The sequence below is a fragment of the Etheostoma spectabile genome, chromosome 16 (genome assembly GCF_008692095.1).
Source record: "Etheostoma spectabile isolate EspeVRDwgs_2016 chromosome 16, UIUC_Espe_1.0, whole genome shotgun sequence".
Classification (NCBI taxonomy): domain Eukaryota; kingdom Metazoa; phylum Chordata; class Actinopteri; order Perciformes; family Percidae; genus Etheostoma; species Etheostoma spectabile.
The window spans coordinates 27,430,433-27,446,663 of record NC_045748.1 but is presented as its reverse complement, the minus strand read 5'-3'; the positions used below and the strand labels follow the sequence as shown (position 1 = coordinate 27,446,663).

Below are 16,231 nucleotides of genomic sequence, written 5' to 3'. Positions count from 1 at the left end.
CAGCTGTGATTCTACATTGTTGTGTTCAACTAATAAAGCATGTTCAGCCTTGATGTGTGTGTGTGTGTGTGTGTGTGTGTGTGTGTGTGTGTGTGTTGTGTGTGTGTGTGTGTGTGAGGTTGTTCCTTTGTTCCTCTGAGCTAAGGCAGTGGAGAACAGGGTTCTTATTTCTGTCTCACACCAGTGAACAGGTGTGGGGGGTCAGGCGTCTGGAGTGTGTGTGTGTGTGTGTGTGTGTGTGTGTGTGTGTGTGTTGTGTGTGTGTGTGTGTGTGTGTGTGTGTGAGAGAGAGTGTGTGTGTGTGTGTGTGTCTACACTGAGAGTTGCTGTAGAACATGTCGAGACGTGGCGCGCAGTGGCATGGAACTGATTGCCCTGCCAAACCCTGACAATTACCATCCGGGCTTGGAGACATCACCACACACATACACACACTTTCCAATTCCAGGGTTCAGTTTTTTCTCTCTTTCTCCAGCCCAGCACCCAGTGGTGCTTGTCGTTCTCTGACCAACATGTCATGGAGGGAGATATGTGGAACAGGAAGATATACTGTGCTGCTGATGTCTTTTCTCTGTGTTTCTGCATACTGTTCTTACTACACATTTGTCAGGCCTTTCTCACAATACACAGCACTACCAGAGTGACTTATTTGCAGTAATTACATTATACTCTGAAGTTACAGATGTTTTCTAAACCACAAACTCTTCATTCTAATCCCAACCGGTCGTCAGACACCGCCTCCAAAGAGCCTGGGTCTGACCGAGGTTTCTGCCTAAAAGGAAGTTTTTCCTCGCCACTGTCGCACTGTTGCTTGCTCTGGAGGAAACTACTGGAACTGTTGGGTCCTTGTGGATTCTGAAGTGTGGTCTAGACCTGCTCTATCTGTAAAGCGTCTTGAGATAACTCTTGTTGTGATTTTATACTATAAATAAAATTGAATTGAAATTGAATTGAATCTATGCGGAAGGAGGAAGGCGAGACTGACAAGAGTGTTGTGCTGCTTTCATGTACCACTAGAATTATCTCAATTGTCAGTTCAAAACATGCACAACCTGACAAAAAGCACAATACACCTTGAAGTAGGAATTGTCTGTGTAATAAAAGGTATTTTGAGGTAACATCAATGATATAAAAACAATTTTAATTGCCTGCATATTACATGTCTCTGTGTTTAACATTACTTTTGCTAGCTCATTGCAGATGATAGGCCATGCTCTGAAAATATTTTTTTTCCCATAGTAAATGCCGTAAACATAGTCTTTGTAAATCTTTACCAAATTCCAACCAAAAGAACCAAGCGGCCTGCCTGATTGCATGATCTCATTTTTTTTTTTTTAACTTGACATTTTTTAGCGTGTAGGTTTTAGCTGGAAGGTTCCCTGTAGCGAAGGGAATTTTAGAACGGCAATACACAGATAGCGGAGGGGCGGGGATAATAAAGCCTTCAAAGGCAACTTAACCTTTATGGTTAACAAACCTTAACCGTAGTAGAGACAGATCATGAAAAAATGAAAACAATATTTTATGCAACAGTGACTTTTAATCAGGGGTGGTGCTAGGCAAATATTACAGATGAAGCTAGTCAGCTTGGTATGAAGAAAATGATGAGATTAAATATATGGTCACATAGAAATATCATATTCGCACAGGACTAGTATGTGCAATCATTACAACTAACTAGATATTCTCCCTTAATACTAGTCCCGTTAGGCACATTAGGGTGTGATCACATTTGCCATATTTTGCAGATGCGGCAGCCATTAGCTAACAGGAGAACTTTACAACATTTTTTGATTTAAAAGGCTGTCTTCTTGCCTTCATTGCTACAGCACATATGGCCAATGGCAGGGACAGTGATTTCTCTGGTAAAGTTCTGTTGCAAAATATTTTCGGCAAAATATTTTCCTCCCGTTCAAAAAGTCAAACAAAAACACAAAAGAAAAATAGTAGTTACTGGATGTAACTTAAGTTCAATGAGTACGAGAATTGTAAGGAAAGGAAGAAGGAGTAAGTTGACGCCTCGACGTGGGCGAGGGATGTGTGAAGACTCGTTGCTCTTACTAATTTGCACTAATCTTGGCAAAGTGGGTGATTGTTGGCCTTTCTGGATAATTTCAAGTTGCCCTGAAAAGACCATCTTGAAAATGAAGTTAAACCAGCCACACAGTCTTCTTTGCTGACTGCCTCCATTCACTGCTCTAACTGTTAATCAATGCTCGTTTGTTGTTGTTCCTAGTGTTGGAAGAAACTCAAGTCTCCTTCCTCACCCACTGACAACTTTCGTGGGCAACTCCAACTAGGACCTAGTGGAATGCATTCGCAAATCCCTGAAAGATGTGGGGAATTCACCCACAATATCAAATGCATGCTCCCATTCACATTCGGTTCAGCTACTGAAGGGCCTGCTTTGCCAGGGGGAGTCAATTCACCCAGATACCAACAAAAGAAAATTGTGATTGGTCCATTTCCCCGAGCATTATTTTGAAATACTGTAACTGTCAAGTGTTTTTCGTGTTGTGAGGTGTCCACACTTGAAGGACCAGACTTCAGATTTCACTCAGAAAGTATAATTTTACCAGTTAAAAGGTTGGTACAGGTGAACAGGTAAATAGGTGAATAGGTGAAAAACCTAAAAACCTAAACACCAAAAATAAGTGAGTCCAAGTTAACAATAATCTTAACATTATGAGTATTATTTCAGTGAATAAAAACAGAAAAACAAATACATAAAGAATTTAAGAGTTCCAAAATGATGTTAATATTTTCTTAGGCCTTCACTGAATACGTTGAAAGCCCAGAGGGTTCCCCTCTGATACACACACACTTCTCTCTCTCTCTCTCTCTCTTGCTCTGCTCTACAGGAATGCTCTTCAGTTTTTTGTTTTTCTTGCTTAGCATAACGACACTACAACTGCATTTCGTTGTGCAGCCCTATGTTGTTTAATGCCACACAGGGGCGGCTGTGGCTCGGTGGTAGAGTGGTTGCCTGCCAACCGGAAGCTTGGTGGTTCAATCCCTGGCCCTGCAGTCCCACCTCGAAGTGTCCTTGCTCAAGACACTGAACCCTGAGCTGCCCCCAGTGCATCGGAGTGTGAATGTGTGTGAGTGTTCATCTGATGAGCAGGTGGCACCTTGTACAGCAGCCTCTGTGTGTGAATGGTGAATGTATCCTGTACTATGTAAAAACGCTTTGAGTAGTCATCTAAGACTAGAAAAGCACTATATAAATACAGCACGTTTACATTTAATGACAATAAATTGACCTTATACAGTTTAAAAAGTTTGAAGTATATCTTATTACAAAATTACTAAATGAATTCAGTTTAAAGTACAAGTAATTAATAACCTTCTGTACTATTTGTATAAAAATGTTATCATGTTGCTTGTAAATGCAGTTATATTCCTTTTATTAAGGAAAAACATTACTTGATACATTTTCATTGCGCAAGTTCCTAATACATTCCTGAACATTTGGCTTCAGGAGCACAGGAGTTTCATCTTCTTTCTTCTTAACATGTTCTCCTTGGGAAAAAAAGTTAGTTTTAAGACCTGGCTGGTATTTCTGCAACTTAATTAAAGCGTGCGCTTTAGTTAAATGCATCTGCGCTTTAATAAAGTAGTTATAGAAAGTAACTGTTTAGTAAAGAGTTATAAAGCGTCCACATGCTTAAAAAAAGAATTGTCCATGTCACCTCATCACATCATGTTGTCACTGGCTCTAAACCCATGTCAGACATTTCTCTGGCTGTATGAAAACCCCCAGTTTATACATGTATGTGTTTTTAGTGAAGGTAACATATTGTTGGGTTATGTTATATCTGTGTGCCTGTTGCTGATGTGTATAGGCGTGTATAACTGTGTGCATGTGCATGTTCACAAGCATGAATGTTTAACACAGCTATTTTGAGCCCACCATCATTATCTTTGTCTTCTTTAAATATGCTAATTCAACTGGTGGAGGCTCTGGCAAGGTAATTGTTAAGCTTGTTGAGTCTGACAGTTTACCCTGTTCAATCTCACTCTCTGTACACACTTAATACAACAATCTCTGTGCTATATGACCAGCTTCTTTGCTCAGCATCTAATAAATGCTTTAATTGGGTCTGTTTTAATATTGAAACCATATGGCATCAACTTCAAGTTCCATTATAACATATCTAAGTCTAGCTCTATTTATGGGTGGCTTGGTCTGGATCAAATTAAGTGTATTTACAGGTTATTTGTGTGGCTAATTGGATTATAATCGAGGATAATTGGAAAAAACAACAACCCAGCAAACAAGCCAGAGCTTTTTTTTCTTCTATCCCTGAATGCATCTATGATATAGCCAGAACAGCGCTTTGGATGGGTCTATCAAAACAAGACAATGGGGGGGCTAAATAGAACTCACAGGTATCTTAATATAAACCAGTAATCCATGTATGTGACTGCTTAAAGTCACCCCTTCATTACATACATTAGTTAGTTCAGAAAAAATGATGCTAATTCTCTCTGATTGGTGTTCGACAAAGCATAGTAGACAAGAAGCCAATGAACGCTGCATGTTGGATTGTGTATACATGTGCTGACTCAGGCTGCCGCCTGATTGACAGACAGTTTGTTCAATAGAGTTCTTGGCAGGTGTTTAAATTCACTCTGGTTTATGTTGTCTGGATTAGAGATTAACAAGAAGATGGACATTAAAGGGTAACTACGTTTTTTTCACACCTGGCCACTATTTTCCCCATGTTTTTCTGTATAAGTGACTGATAGGAACAACAATCTTTGACATTGGTCCAGTATTAAGCTAGGTCACTGCAGTCTGCAACAACAAAACAAGCTACAATGTAAGTTAATAGGGGAATTGTCTATCTTGTATATACCTTCACAAAAGTGCTCGTTTTGCCACTGACAGACTCAGATTGATATTGTAAGCGTCTGACAACATTATGGAAAGATTTCTATGGAAGTCAACCTTTCTCTTAAAGAGTAAGATTCTTTTTTTTTAAATAGAAAAACATCTGCGAAATTGATTTTGCTTTACTCACCAGACTCCTTGTAAATAAACAGTAATGTTAGCATCATAAAATACACTTTCATATTTGACAGAAACTAGTGTGGTCAGTTAAACGCGTTATAAAAGGTGATTACGGAAACCAATTTTACTGGTGCCAATTTTTTTATCACAAGGTTTAACGTTAGTTTTTGCCTAGCAGACTTTTTTTTCACATGCTGTTGCAACAACTAGTAATGTTAGAAGAACTACACCACCACAGCGGATCTAGCTAGACTGGAAACAAAACAACAGGCGCACACACACCGTTTGGGCTTGCGAGTTGGCCAAAGAGTAGTAACGTTACGTTTTGAGTGGATGGCAAGCGTGAGACGCCAAATTGGATGTCAATAAGATTCTGGAAGGAAATTTTACTTTTTAAAAGTTGCCAAACGGTTCCACTGACAAGACCAAAGTGATCTGTGTGTCTGGTCGGTGTGAACTGAGCTATCATCGCAGCACGTCCAGTCTGAAATACCACTTGATGGCCAAGCACACAGCTGATAACAATTCTCCGCCCCCCCAGCCTTGTCAAAGTATTTTTTTCACCCTTTTATTGATGGACAGTGTTACATTGTGTGAGAAATTATTTGCTCCAAGTAAGAATGTTAGTGTGAAATTGAACACTACAGTAGGCTATATGTCAATGTTGTTTTCAATAAAAAAACATTTGCACAAAGAAAGCTCCTCCATGTTGATAAAAGAGATGTATGTTTACATCTAGTCAGAGATGTATGTTTACATCTAGATGTATTTATTTTTGTGTGTCTTGGTCTGTTTTTCTCTGTATGGTCACATATAGCAGGAACAGAGCAAGGTGCAACACCATATCAGTTTGAGTCTGCTCATTGGACAACTGGGGCCTGTTGCACGAAACTAGGATAAGGGATTAAGCCGGGATATTCAAGTTATCCTGGATGAATTTAGCTCTGACTCAGTTGCACGAAACCAGATTAAATTAAACCCAGCCAAGTAACCATGGAGATTTATTCTTTGCGGCTAGCCTGGTCCAGAGCAGGCTAACAGCCAGGCTAAAATTAAACATGGAGTCTCATGTGTTCAATCAGCTGCCGCTCTGATCCGAAATAAACGTGTTTAACAGTTATTCCGTTGTCTTCTGCATTAGCCTACTTCTCACTATTGTTGTCGCGAGTTGGATTTAAACCCTACTACAGCTGTTTAGATGGTTAGAAATTGTTGCACTGGAACCCAGATGCGGAGTGGGACTTTTCCCGGTGGGACGGTAGTGTGTCGAGGCTGCCTGGCGTGCAGCCGCTGCCCGGTAGCTGCGGCCCGGTGGCCGCTGCCTGCCGGCAGACCTGTGCATCGCGTCAGTGTCCACTCTCTCTGTAAAAGTAGAGATGAGCAGCGCAGCGTCCGTGGTCTCAGCTTCAGGTTACAGGACGCGCTCCGAAGATTAAGTGTGACAATATTAATGTAGTGATTTTCTCAGATGATATTAATTGCAGACTGGTCAGAGACCAATACATTCATGATTTCATTTTCTTGTTGCTTGCCCTTCCTAGTAAAGGGTAGTTTGTGTTACTCCTTAATAAGTAGGCCTAATGTTTTTTATAATAGCTTACATTGGTTTCATAACCTTCTCAATTAGTCTCCCTTCCTTGGACCAATAACGTGCCTATATACAGTACCTACGTACATTGAAATGTCCTTATTTTTGAAGGAAAAGCACTGTACTTTTGTCCTGTAGATGTAAAAGCGCTTTGAGCAGTTGTTAAGACTGGAAAAGCGCTATATAAATACAGCACATTTACATTTACATTTACTTTTCAATGAAGATAACTTTAAACTAGTCTTAACTTTGAAGAAATACACTCTATACATTGCTAATGTGGTAAATGACTATTTTAGCTGCAAATGTCTGGTTTTTGGTGCAATAGCTACATAGGTGTATAGAGGCCCATTTCCAACAACTATCACTCCAGTGTTCTAATGGTACAATGTGTTTGCTCATTGGCTCAGAAGGCTAATTGATGATTAGAAAAGCCTTGTGCAATCATGTTCACACATCTGAAAAAAAGAGAACATTCATCTGAAACTCGACAGTCTGTTCTTGTCCTTAGAAATTAAGGCTATTCCATGCGAGACATTGCTAAGAAATTGAAGATTTCCTACAACGGTGTGTGCTACTCCCTTCAGAGGACAGCACAAACAGCTCTAACCAGAGTAGAAAAAGAAGTGGGAGGCCGCGTTGCACAACTGAGCAAGAAGATAAGTACTTAGAGTCTCTAGTTTGAGAAACAGACGCCTCACAGGTCCCCAACTGGCATCTTCATTAAATAGTACCCGCAAAACACCAGTGTCAACATCTACAGTGAAGAGGCGGCTGCGGGATTCTGGCTTCAGGGCAGAGGGCAAAGAAAAAGCCATATCTGAGACTGGCCAATAAAAGAAAAGATTAAGATGGGCAAAAGAACACAGACATTGGACAGAGGAAGACTGGAAAAAAGTGTTGTGGACGGAAGAATCCAAGTTTGAAGTGTTTGGATCACAAAGAAGAACATTTGTGAGACGCAGAACAAATGGAAAGATGCTGGAAGAATGCCTGACACCATCTGTTAAGCATGGTGGAGGTAATATGATGGTCTGGGGTTGCTTTGGTGCTGGTAAGGTGGGAGATTTGTACAGGGTAAAAGGGATTCTGAATAAGGAAGGCTATCACTCCATTTTGCAACGCCATGCCATACCCAGTGGACAGCGCTTGATTGGAGCCAATTTCATCCTACAACAGGACAATGACCCTAAACACACCTCCAAATTGTGCAAGAACTATTTAGAGCAGAAGCAGGCAGCTGGTATTCTATCGGTAATGGAGTGGCCAGCGCAGTCACCAGATCTGAACCCCATTGAGCTGTTGTGGGAGCAGCTTGACCGTATGATACGCAAGAAGTGCCCATCAAACCAATCCAACTTGTGGGAGCTGCTTCTGGAAGCGTGGGGTGCAATTTCCTCAACAAATTAACAGCTAGAATGCCAAAGGTCTGCAATGCTGTAATTGCTGCAAATGGAGGATTCTTTGACGAAAGCAAAGTTTGATGTAAAAAAAATCTTATTTCAAATACAAATCATTATTTCTAACCTTGTCAAAGTCTTGACTCTATTTTCTATTCATTTCACAACGTATGGTGGTGAATAAGTGTGACTTTTCAGGAAAACACAAAATTGTTTGGGTGACCCCAAACTTTTGAACGGTAGTGTATGTAGTGTAATTATCATTCATCACACCGGGAAAACCACAATGCTTCTTAATCTTTCATTTTGGTGCGGTCACTTGTCAGAAGAATAAAAAAACATGAATATTGTTTTACAAATGCTCACAGCGTGTATGGAAGTCACTTAGGCTACTACTTTTTCTAGTTGTTGGCCCTTTCTGATTGTTCTGTATGAACATTAATTGTACAAAGAATTAGATATAGCTTATAGAGATTTGTGCATATCGTTGTAAAACATGTTCTCGCGTTGTGAATAAGGGTTTGAAATTAAGCCTAGAGTCCTTAGGGTCCATTTCCTGAGGAACATTGTCCCTCTGCTCACTTTTAAGGCAAATGCTATATTTTTACACCCCACACATTCAGTCGGGTCCGCTATGTTCGGCTTTTTCTCTCCATTTGACAACAGCCGTATTTCCCTCTCTGCATATTATATTATTCCCCTCCTCGTTACTTTCCATCAGAAGCTGCTGCTCATTGGGTGAAACATGTGGCGCATGGGTCTTCTCCATCTCTACATCAGTAAATCTGTGATCGATATCGTGGTCTATTTAAGAAAGCCGTGTACGTGCACTTATCCCAGCTATCTACACCTGGCTTGACATAGCTCCACCTGTTCATCCTGGCTCGGCAAATGTGCAACCGATTAAGCCGCGATGAGAAGATCACACTAAGTCAAGCTGCGCTTTTTCACTTAGCCTGGATGTCTTTATTCTACTTTCGTGCAACAGGCCCCAGGTCTGACCATGTCTGAATGTCCACAAATACTATTTTTAATACCAATTTCATAAAACAAAAAGATATTACAACATTACAAATAACGGCACAATGTTTTTATTCATTTCTCAACTCTTCTATGTGAGATCTTGTTAGATGGCCAATCCCAAACATGTTTAGATTTTGGTGGAAGAATGCTGCATGCTTATTGGCTCACTGATGTTGATGAGATTTACTCCTTGGGTATTGAAATTGGGTATTGAATGAAGAGGCAGTTTTCGATACTCGATACTTGAAATTTGCGGTATTCGGTATTCGGTACCTAGCCCTACTTGGTGCAGAAGGTGCATTTGGTTGTCAATGTAAAAAAAACAAAAAAACAGAAGTAGTTGTGTGGAAAAGGGGCAACAAACTATGCTTGGGAAAGAAGATCAAACCCTGTCTATGTTCACACCTCCACACACCTGGCCGATCACTGTGTACAGTGGGTGTGATTGGACGCGGTGCCTAGGGTAATCAAAGAAGATACTTTATACTAAGTATTGTCTTTATTGTATGTTGTCCAGCCATACAGTTTGTTGAACAGGTGTAGCTTGTCAAACTCTTAACACCAACATGGTTTCTGATAACAGGAAGTTTTTGTACACATTTTCTGAACTGACAAAATGAACGAACACTCACAGCCATTTGCCTCTACACTAATGCTAATACTAAAAAACATACACCTGCAGCATAGTGACATCCAGCCAACAGGTCACTGCTGTGCGGGAGCATGCCAGGTAACGTTCATGCTCACTGCTTTGTTTGTTGCAGTATTCTCCAAAACACCAGGAGGCGTAAAAACTACATAATCTGTGAGAAAGCAAGAAGTTGTAGAAGTGTAGAGCAGAAGTAATGGAAAGCAGTAGCAAACGATGTGATCACGTTTCATGCTATGGTATAGGTGTATATCATAAGGTCAATTGTTGAGGAAGCATTGTTCACTTAGAAGGAAGTAGGGGGGTAATAAAATTCTTCAGCAGAGGCAGCGATACATAGACAAGAAAGGGGGAAATCCCATGCATCCCCCCCGGCTAATTGTTATATTGTTTTAGTGCTGATTTAAAAATGCAGCATTCCAAACAGTACTCACATTCGGAAATAACAAATTAGCAGTCAGAGTAAACAAAGGCCCTTTAATATGAGAAACAGGATCCAACAAATGGCATTTTTAAAGAGCTGTAGGCCTGCAGAGGCTGTTGGGCAAAGTTGCATTGGTAATTTCAACATTTTAAAGTTCTGTCTCCATTACTTTTCGTAATTTTACATCCAAGGCAGACAATGGTCCAGTAAAGCTTTGTATGGAGAGGATAGTTAAAATTATATACTTAAAAGTCCCATGACATGGTGCTCTTTGGATGTTTTTATACAGACCTTAGTGGTCCCCTAATACTGTATCTGAAGTCTCTTTTACATAGACTGGGGACTGTGGGTGTGGCCTTGACTAACTGCCACTCTCTGATCTCACTCTTTCTCATGGGTGGGCCAAATTCTCTGGGCGGGTAAAGCAGAGAAAGGGGAGGTAACCTTGCCCCTTATGACCTCATAATGAGCAAGATTACAGATCAACCCATCCAAGGTTTCATTTTCTCAAAGGCAGAGCAGGATACCCAGGGCTTGGTTTACCCCTATTGCCATTTCAAGCCACTGGGGGACCAGAGGCAGGCTGGAGGAACTCAAATTAATATTAAAAAAAACTCATAATGTGAAATTTCCATGTAATGGGACCTTTAAGTGCAGCTGTGAGATCTCTAATAATAATTCATTCTAAAATTTCTGCTCCTTGGTTGACTGTTATTTTAAACAAAAGGCTAGTTTCTGACGACAATGTGGGTCAAACCTGGTTCTGTATTTTCCATGGCCTACCTCGGTGAGTGGGACTGACCCTGCAGAGTGCTGGACAAGTTTGTCTGTCTGTTTTTGTTATCTTTCTGTTACAGTCACATGTCTCCATGCAGTGAGAATACATTTGGAAAGGCCTTGAGGTATAAAAAGCAATGAGACTTCTCCTGTTGCTCTCCATCTCCCATCTCCCATCCTTTTTCTTATCCCCACTTGTACAGACAGTCTCAATCTGCCTACTCTGAACTCTATTTATCTATGCATTCAATGGTGCAGGGTAGTACTTGTTTTGAATTTTCCAAGGTGGGGGTGGAGTGATTTGTGGAGCCACAAATGCAGCACACTATACAAATAGGTGATGCATGCAAACCAGCATTGTGGGTTGGTTTCTCCTTGTAAGCATATAAGTGTTAAGTAAGGTATTGATGTTTCACTGAAAATTACATTACATCCCAACATGTACACTTTTTCACATACATAACAAAACACATGTAACAAACAACAATATCAATTACCTCATGTGCTGTAAATGGGAGAGAACACTGTGATCTGCGGTTCCTCAGTTGGACATACTGTTGTCTGTCAGTGACATATGACAAGTACATTAAAAATGCACTAATCCCAATGTCAGCCAGGCGCTCCAGGAGTAGTGGGATGGAGATGGTGTTGAATGCAGCAGTCAGGTCAAGGAGGATAAGGATAGTGAGCAATCCAGTGTTGGCTGCATGGAGGAGGTGATTTCCCCAAAGGGTGTTTCAGTTCTGTGTTTATCAGTTTTGTAGTCAAGACCACTTAAACACAGACCAAGTCATTAACAAGATCAGTGTATCAAGACCGGGACAAGACCAAGAGGGATTGAGACAGTCACAAGACCAAGAACAGAAACATACAGTAAATACACAGCTAGCTAATAAGCATTGCTAATATTTGCTAAATCACTTTCGGTGAGAGATGGAGAGATTTCTGAAGTTTTGGTACCAAGACAGATTGATAACTTTAGCTAGCCGGCTTATTTATCCTACCTTTCTTAGTGCTGATTGAAAAACAAATTGTAGGTGGTCCCAGCATTACATTGCAGAATTTTCACATTGCTGTGTATTTTCTTTTATATATTGTTTTGCAAATAAACTCTTTTATAATATATAATAAATACAATGAAATTAATAAAATGTTATTACTGACAATTTGGCTGACATCTTCCAATCAATCAGAGTTTCTTCTGCTGTCACTAACATTCACTTTGGGAGTGTGTGTTAAGGCGGTGGTTGATTCCAACGGTGCCTTAAAAAAGCACTTGAGACCTCAAGACCAAGAGTGTTTAGGGCAAAAAACAAAATGGAGGGGTTCATGGAGGTTGTTTGAGTGAAGGTGGGACTGCTGCAGCCACCCACTTGAGGGTGTACAGACAAAGGGTATAGGGTCGATGTTGGGCCTGTAGTGGTTTAGGTCAGCTGGGTTGGCACCAGTTTTTTAAGGGGCAGTGTAATTGCAGACAATTTGTGATCAATTGGGAAATAGATGACGGACAACCTCCTCCGTTTGGTACGACTTGCCAACAGTGGTGATTTGTGCTTTGGCATGATGAAAATCTTAATGTAAAACCCTTCTCTAGTATTATCCTTCACTGTCAACTTCTTCTATCACATTTCTGGTATGGTGGACACAGTCAAAAAAAAAGATTTGATATAAGAATAAAAGTTTAAAAAAGTAAAACTGGTAACTCTTTTTTGACATTAAAAAATAAAACAATATGTTTTTAGACTCTTCCTAGGGTCTCCAGCAATTAACCCCAAAAGTGTGAAGTTGATCGGTTTGAACGGTTCTCATGATATGCATGTTCACATAAACAAACACGCTGCTCTCAATTTTAGTAGTAGGATATTCAGAACATGTTACTTTCTAGTTTTACATATAGATAAGAGAAGACAACCAGCCAGAGCCCTTACCAAGCCCTTTGACCAACATGAACTCAAAGATGCAGTGAGCAAGCTGAAACTTGGGAAAGCAGCAGGAATCAACAACGTACTGGCGGAAATGGTACAGCATCTGGGACCCAAAGCAAAGACCTGGTTGCGAGCAATGTTGAACTCACGCATGGCACAAAAAACAATCCCACCGGTACGGAGAAAGGCCAAGACTGTTGCAATTCCCAAACCTGGAAAGGATCCATCATCCCCAAAGAGCTACAGACCCATTTCCCTCCTCTGCTCCACCTACAAGCTCTGCGAAAGGCTATTACTTACGCCATTATAGACCATAAGCTTACTAAAGATCAAGCTGGTTTCCGCCATGGCCGCTCCTGTGCTGGGCAGCTACTGAACCTCACCCAACACATTGAGGAGAGTTTTGAAAACAAACTCATCACCAGAGCAGCTTTCAGAGACCTCATCGCTGCCCAAATGGAAAGCACAAAAGAACGGCCTACCACAAGGCAGCGTACTGGCCCGCCTCCTCTTCAACATCTACATAAATGACCAACCGCTTCCCCCACAATGCCGCCGCTTCATCTACCCATCAAACCCATTAAAAACCCAACTATGGAGCTTCCATCTTAAAATTAGAGCTGAAAAAACAGAACTGAACGTTTCATGGGATGGCCACAAACTCTCCAACCAACCCCACCTTGTATACCTCAGAGTCAACACCAAAGCCAAGGTCAACACTCGCAACAACCCCCCCCCCCACACACACACACACAGACACACACACACAAATCCTCTTTGGGGGAGGGGGGGGAGACGATTGCTGCAGTTTAATTATACATTTGTCTGCGGTTCTGCTGCCTGGAGCTACCATCCGGCTGGTGATGTACATAGCATCACCAGCACTCAGCTAAATGTTTAATGCAAGATACACCACTGCCAACACACTCCGTCAACAAGTATCAGCAGTATCACATCCATTTGGTTGTCAGCCAGTGAAGTTTGCAGCATAAAGAACAGGCTTTTCTATCCCTCTGTTGAGATTGCTGTTTAAGTGTCTTATCTAAAAGTCAATCAAAACTAAATATATGGGAGCTCTTAGACTGATCTAAAATTAGTAATTTATTTTATAAAATAAACCAACCCATGTCAGACCTACCACTCGAAGAAGCCGAGTCAATGCAGGTAAACGCTTTCAAACACAAAGTCAACCCTGGCTCAACTTTGGTCGAGTCCTAGGCGGTACCAAAGCGTGGGCGCTGTTTTACCAAAAAAAAAGTCCCATTAAATGCTGTAAGTGATATCTGGTTACAAATATGAAATCTCAAGAATAGGGGGCATCAGATTACTGCATACCCTGTAAATATTTCAATTAGGTTTACATTTTAAATAAATTTTAAAAGAGAATCTTAATTTTCATGTCCATTACTTTTTCCTGATATTTTTAGGTTTTTGCTTGTTTTAAGTATTTGATTCAGTATCACATCAAAGTCATAATTTTGTTATCGTGACAATAGTCTTATATAGTCTATCTATGGTATACAGTGTAATAAAATTAAGTTACCTTTGGGCTTTAACTACACAAGTAGCATCTGAGCTGTTTTGTTGACTCCTATAGCTTCACTTCTCACAACCAGAGATTTTCAATGCGATGCAGCAACATGAGTCACAACAGTCCTTTACTAGTCTGGTGAAAAAGGCTCACCAGCGTCTACACTTCCTGCGGCGGTTGAAGAAGGCTTACCTCAGTTCATCTATCCTCACCACTTTCTGCCGGGGCACCACAGAGAGTGTTCTAGAGAGTGGTGAGGTCAACAGATTGGAATATTGGGGCCATACCGAGAGCAATTGAGGATCTGGCCCAAAAGTGGCTATTGACTAAAGCCACGAGCATCTTAAAAGACTCCACCCACCCATGTCACAGCCTGGTCTCCCCCTCCCTTCAGCATGCGTTGCAGCATGACAAGTTACCCAGCTGCTATCAGACTACTAAAGTCAACTAATCGCCACTTAACTGTGCTTAAATCTGCAAATGTGCAATACTATTTATTCATTTACAAGTGCAATACATCACATAGTTGTACAAACATATATTTGGCTGGAAATTATTTATTCAATTTTTTATACAGTATATATATTCATAGAGTGCTTTTTATTACCCTGTTTTGTGTTTGCGTTTTTAAAAGAAGCCATGCTCGTAATGCTTGACATTTCTGTGTCTTGCTGGATGACAATAAAAGGAATCTTGAATACACTGGGAGAATGCATATGATCTAACTATTCATGCCACAGTTTATGGGTAATATAGACAGCTATCAATTATATTTATTTTTGCAATAATTTTTAATTAATTTGTTTGATATGTTTTTGGGCACTTTGGCCTTTAACTGATAGGACAGTTGTAGACAGGAAATGGGAGAGAGGGGACATGCAGCAAAGGGCCTCGGAATCGAAACATAGGCCGCTGCGGTAAGGACTGTGGTGGCATGGGGCACACGCTTTGCCAGGTGTGCTACCAGGGCACCCCAATGATGTTGCTTTTTAGAATGAAATGTAGACATTTTACACCAAAATTAAAGATAGAATCCATAAAATAATTCAATTGTAGTGCCCAGCGCCATTTAGCACTGCATCAGTGGCTGATCCCTGACTTGTTTGTGTACATTCATGTATGTACGTATGTATGTATGTATGTATGTATGTATTGACTTTTGTATCACATACTTTGTGTCATAAATAGCATTCAATGCTAAGAAATAACTTACCTGGACAATGAAAGCTGGAACGATAAAGAAATGGAATTGAAACAAGCTTTAGTCTTGGTAGATGTCCACTACAGAGAGAGAGTGAGAAACTGTAGTATTGATTTGCTGGATGAATTGATGGAGGTGGGAGGAAAGTCACATTTGTTTCTTGTCTCTGCTTTTAAATGTGTGTGTCCTCTATACCTTCCTGCTATACGTTTTCTTAAGATTTAACCTTATATTGATGAAAAGTAATCACCGTTGAATATTGACAGCCGCCTCTACAAAGGTTAGAGCATTGACCCAAGCTAAGGCTCATGGGAAATATGTGGCTGTCAGGCTGCCCACGAGCAAGGCACTGAATCCCCAGTTTCTCCGTTATCTCTGCTTGGTCACTGGCAGCTGTTCATATGCCGCAGTTCCCAGTGTTTATGCATGGACCTGTGTGAGTTTTACGTCAAGGATGATAGGTGTTTGTTGACTTTATTACATGAAAGGTTAAAGTGAATCCATAAAAGAGTCTCTCTTTGTGTTTATCTTTCTTCATTCAGACAGTTGGATAGACAGAGAGATGCTGACAGTCTAACAGAAGCTCCTCACATTTCGTCTACATCCCAGCCACAGAAGACCACAGCTATTCTTAAAGGTAGGCCATCCTCAGTAATTTTATTTTGTATCTAAAGACAATTCTATTCTGAGTCTTAA

The 16,231-nt window shown here is 40.6% G+C and overlaps 1 protein-coding gene across 6 annotated transcripts in view; it reads left to right on the top strand.

The window, feature by feature from the left end:
- LOC116704612 (RNA binding protein fox-1 homolog 3-like) overlaps window positions 1-16,231 on the top strand; it is a 751,296-nt gene that overhangs the window by 88,627 nt on the left and 646,438 nt on the right. For 5 of the 6 annotated variants that reach the window (XM_032540217.1, XM_032540219.1, XM_032540215.1 and 2 more), the window contains exon 2: window positions 16,078-16,172. The gene's annotated coding sequence lies outside the window, so the exon portion shown is untranslated. The remainder of the gene's footprint in view (window positions 1-16,077; window positions 16,173-16,231) is intronic. The other variant, XM_032540214.1, reaches the window with a different exon arrangement.